Source organism: Arachis stenosperma, chromosome 6, assembly GCF_014773155.1.
Source record: "Arachis stenosperma cultivar V10309 chromosome 6, arast.V10309.gnm1.PFL2, whole genome shotgun sequence".
Lineage (NCBI taxonomy): Eukaryota > Viridiplantae > Streptophyta > Magnoliopsida > Fabales > Fabaceae > Arachis > Arachis stenosperma.
This window is the reverse complement of record NC_080382.1, coordinates 135,302,241-135,307,696: the sequence shown is the minus strand read 5'-3', so window position 1 is coordinate 135,307,696 and position 5,456 is coordinate 135,302,241. Positions and strand designations below refer to the sequence as shown.

Here is a 5,456-nt window from a genome sequence, read left to right as displayed (position 1 = left end):
GCTAAGAGAAGCCAAGGCACAACTCTCTTTAGAGGACCTGACCGAATTCTTCAAAGAAGAAGAACACATGGCAGCCGAAAACAATAACAATGCCAACAATGCAAGGAAGGTGCTGGGTGACTTCACTGCACCTACTCCTGATTTTTATGGGAGAAGCATCTCTATCCCTGCCATTGGAGCAAACAACTTTGAGCTTAAGCCTCAATTAGTTTCTCTAATGCAACAGAATTGCAAGTTCCATGGACTTCCAATGGAAGATCCTCATCAGTTCTTAGCTGAATTCTTGCAAATCTGTGACACAGTCAAGACTAATGGGGTTAACCCTGAGGTCTACAGACTGATGCTATTCCCTTTTGCTGTAAGAGACAGAGCTAGAATATGGTTGGATTCTCAACCTAAAGAAAGCCTGGACTCTTGGGAAAAGCTAGTCAATGCCTTCTTGGCAAAGTTCTTTCCACCACAAAGATGGAGTAAGCTTAGAGTGGAAGTCCAAACCTTCAGACAGAAGGATGGAGAATCCCTCTATGAAGCTTGGGAAAGATACAAACAATTAATCAGAAGATGTCCCTCAGACATGCTTTCTGAATGGAGCATCATAGGTATTTTCTATGATGGTCTCTCTGAACTATCTAAGATGTCCTTGGATAGCTCTGCTGGAGGATCTCTTCATCTGAAGAAGACGCCTGCAGAAGCTCAAGAATTGATTGAAATGGTTGCAAATAACCAATTCATGTACACTTCTGAAAGGAATCCTGTGAACAATGGGACTAGTCAGAAGAAAGGAGTTCTTGAGATTGACACTCTGAATGCCATATTGGCTCAGAACAAGATATTGACTCAACAAGTCAATTTGATTTCTCAAAGTCTGTCTGGAATGCAAAATGCACCAAACAGTACTAAGGATGCTTCATCTGAGGAAGAAGCTTATAATCCTGAGAACCCTTCCATGGAAGAGGTGAATTACCTAGGAGAACCCTATGGAAACACCTATAATTCTTCATGGAGGAATCACCCAAATTTCTCATGGAAGAATCAAGAGAGACCTCAACAAGGTTTCAATAACAATAATGGTGGAAGAAACAGGTTTAGCAATAACAAGCCTTTTCCATCATCTTCTCAGCAACAGACAGAGAGTTCTAAGCAGAGTACTTCTGACTTAGCAACAATGGTCTCTGATCTAATAAAGACCACTCAAAGTTTCATGAATGAAACAAGGTCCTCCATCAGAAATTTGGAAGGACAAGTAGGTCAGCTGAGCAAGAAAGTTACTGAACTCCCTCCTAGCACTCTCCCAAGTAATACAGAAGAAAATCCAAAAGGAGAGTGCAAAGCCATAGACATGGCCGAATATGGAGAGGAAAGAGAGGAGGAGGACGCCACTGAGGAAGACCTCAGTGGCGTGTACCAATCTCCTCTGAGTTCCTCAATGAGGAACAATGGGAATCTGAGGCTCAAAATGAGACCATAGAGATTCCATTGGACTTACTTCTGCCATTCATGAGCTCTGATGAGTATTCTTCCTCTGAAGAGGATGAGTATGTCACTGAAGAGCAAGTTGCTAAATACCTTGGAGCAATCATGAAGCTAAATGACAAGTTATTTGGAAATGAGACTTGGGAGGATGAACCACCTTTGCTCACCAAAGAACTGGATGACTTGTCTAGGCAGAAACTGCCTCAAAAGAGGCAAGATCCTGGGAAGTTTTCTATACCTTGTACCATAGGCACCATGACCTTCAAGAAGGCCTTGTGTGACTTAGGGTCAAGTGTAAACCTCATGCCCCTCTCTGTAATGGAGAAATTAGGGATCTTTGAGGTGCAAGCTGCAAGAATCTCATTAGAGATGGCAGACAATTCAAGAAAACAAGCTCATGGACTTGTAGAGAATGTTTTGGTGAAGATTGAAGACCATTACATCCCTACTGATTTCATAGTCCTAGAGACTGGGAAGTGCATGGATGAATCCATCATCCTTGGCAGACCCTTCCTAGCCACAGCAAAGGCTGTGATTGATGTTGATAGAGGAGAGTTGATCATTCAAGTGAATGGAGAATCCTTGGTGTTTAAGGCCCAAGGACATCCCTCTATCATCATGGAGAGGAAGCATGAAGAGCTTCTCTCAAAACAGAGCCAAGCAGAGCCCCCACAGTCAAACTCTAAGTTTGGTGTTGGGAGGCCACAACCAAACTCTAAGTTTGGTGTTGAACCCCCACATTCAAACTCTAAGTTTGGTGTTGGGAGGTTCCCACACGGCTCTGAGTATTTCTGAGGCTCCATGAGAGTCCTCTGTCAAGCTAATGACATTAAAGAAGCGCTTGTTGGGAGGCAACCCAATGTTTTATAGTTAACTACTTTCTTTTGTTATTTTATCTTTTTTGTAGGTTGATGATCATAAGAAGTCACAAAAACAATGAAAAAAGCAAAAACAAAATGAAAAATAGGAAGAAAAACAGCACACCCTGGAGGAGAAGAAGCTGGCGTTCAAACGCCAGTAATGCTAGCTGTTGGGCGTTTAACGCCCAGTCTGGCACCATTCTGGGCGTTTAACGCCAGAAAGGGGCACCAGACTGGCGTTAAACGCCAGTAAAGGGCAACAACCTGGCGTTAAACGCCAGGAATGGGCACCAGCCCGGCGTTTAACGCCAGAAATAGCTCAAAACGTGATTTTGAGCAACATTTGGTGCAGGGATGACTTTTCCTTGACACCACAGGATCTGTGGACCCCACAGGACCCCACCATCACTCTCTCTCTTCTTCCCCCATTCACCAATCACCTCAATACCTCTTCCCCAAAAACCCTTCACCTATCAAATCCCATCTTTCTCTTCACCACTCACATCCATCCTTCATAAAACCCCACCAACCTCACCCTTCAAATTCAAACCACTTTCCCTCCCAAACCCACCCATAATGGCCGAACCTTTACCCCCCTCTCTCCTATAAATACCATTCTTCAACTCTTCATTTTCACACAACCTAAACACCCTTTCTTACCCTTCTTGGCCGAACACACCACCTTCTCCCTCTTCCTCATTTCTTCTTCTTCTACTCTCTTCTTTCTTCTTTTGCTCGAGGACGAGCAAACATTTTAAGTTTGGTGTGGTAAAAGCGTTGCTTTTTCGTTTTTCCATAACCATTTATGGCATCCAAGGCCGGAGAAACCTCTAGAAAGAGGAAAGGGAAGGCAAAAGCTTCCACCTCCGAGTCATGGGAGATGGATAGATTCCTCTCAAGGGTGCATCAAGTCCACTTCTATGAAGTTGTGGCCTTGAAGAAGGTGATCCCCGAGGTCCCCTTTTCACTCAAAAAGGGTGAATATCCGGAGATCCGCCATGAGATCCGAAGAAGAGGTTGGGAAGTACTCACCAACCCCATTCAACAAGTCGGAATCTTGATGGTTCAAGAGTTCTATGCCAATGCATGGATCACCAAGAACCATGACCAAAGTGTGAACCCGAATCCAAAGAATTATCTCACTATGGTTCGGGGGAAATACTTGGATTTTAGTCCGGAGAGTGTGAGGGTGGCGTTCAACTTGCCTATGATGCAAGGAGATGAGCATCCTTACACTAGAAGGGTCAACTTTGATCAAAGGTTGGACCAAGTCCTCACAACCATATGTGAAAAGGGCGCACAATGGAAGCAAGATTCAAGAGGAAAGCCGGTTCAATTGAGAAGGCATGACCTCAAGCCCGTGGCTAGAGGATGGTTAGAGTTCATACAACGCTCAATCATTCCCACTAGCAACCGGTCCGAAGTTACTCTAGACCGGGCCATCATGATTCATAGCATCATGATTGGAGAAGAAATAGAGGTTCATGAGGTTATAGCCCAAGAACTCTATAAGGTGGCGGACAAGACCTCCACCTTGGCAAGGTTAGCCTTTCCTCACCTCATTTGTCACCTCTGTTATTCAGTTGGAGTTGACATAGAAGGAGATACCCCCATTGATGAGGACAAGCCCATCACCAAGAAAAGGATGGAGTACACAAGAGACCCCTCTCATCAAGAGATCCCTGAGATTCCTCAAGGGATGCACTTTCCTCCACAAAATTATTGGGAGCAACTAAACACCTCCCTAGGAGAGTTGAGTTCCAACATGGGACAACTAAGGGTGGAGCATCAAGAACACTCCATTCTACTCCATGAAATTAAAGAAGACCAAAGAATCATGAGGGAGGAGCAACAAAGACAAGGAAGAGACATTGAGGAGCTCAAGCACTCCATAGGATCTTCAAGAGGAAGGAAGAGCCGCCATCACTAAGGTGGACCCGTTCCTTGATTTCCTTGTTCTTTATTCTTCTGTTTTTCGAATTTTTGTGCTTTATGTTATCCATGTTTGTGTCTTGTGATCATTAGTGTCTTAGTGTCTATGCCTTAAAGTTATGAATGTCCTATGAATCCATCACCTTTCTTTAATAAAAACGTGCTTAATTGAAAAGGAAAGAATTGCATGAATTCTGAATTTTATAATAGTTTAATTATTTTGATGTGGTGGCAACACTTTTGTTCTCTGAATGTATGCTTGAACAGTGCATATGTCTTTTGAATTTGTGGTTCATGAATGTTGGCTCTTGAAAGAATGATGAAAAAGGAGAAATGTTACTGAGGATCTGAAAAATCATAAAAAATGATTCTTGAAGCAAGAAAGAAAGCAAGCAAAAAACCGAAAAAAAAAAATTATTCGAAAAAAAAAAGAAAAAAAAAGAAAGAAAAGAGAAAGAATAAGAGTTGTGATCCAAGGCAAATAAGAGTGTGCTTAAGACCCTGGACACCTCTAATTGGGGACTTTAGCAAAGCTGAGTCACAATCTGAAAAGGTTCACCCAATTATGTGTCTGTGGCATGTATGTATCCGGTGGTAATACTGGAAGACAGAGTGCTTTGGGCCACAGCCAAGACTCAATAAATGGCTATGTTCAAGAATCATCATACTTTACTAGGAGAATCATTAACACTATCTAGATTCTAAGTTCCTAAAGAAGCCAATCATTCTGAATTATAAGGGATAAAGTGAGATGCCAAAACTATTCAGAGGCAAAAAGATAAAAGCCCCGCTCATCTAATTAATACTAATCTTCATAGATGTTTTTGGAGTTCATTGTATATTCTCTTCTTTTTATCTTATTTGATCTTCAGTTGCTTGGGGACAAGCAACAATTTAAGTTTGGTGTTGTGATGAGCGGATAATTTGTATACTTTTTGGCATTGTTTTTAGTATGTTTTTAGTATGATTTAGTTAGTTTTTAGTATATTTTTATTAGTTTTTAGTTAAAATTCACTTTTCTGGACTTTACTATGAGTTTGTGTGTTTTTCTGTGATTTCAGGTATTTTCTGGCTGAAATTGAGGGACCTGAGCAAAATCTGATCCAGAGACTCAAAAGGACTGCAGATGCTGTTGGATTCTGACCTCCCTGCACTCGAAGTGGATTTTCTGGAGCTACAGAAGCCCAATTG

General features: G+C 42.1%; 1 non-coding gene across 1 annotated transcript; it reads right to left on the bottom strand.

Annotated features, from left to right (window-relative positions):
- Positions 1-472: 472 nt before the first annotated feature.
- On the bottom strand, positions 473-580 carry LOC130938437 (small nucleolar RNA R71). The gene has a single exon (XR_009069603.1). It is a non-coding gene; the product is annotated as a small nucleolar RNA R71 (small nucleolar RNA).
- Positions 581-5,456: the final 4,876 nt, after the last annotated feature.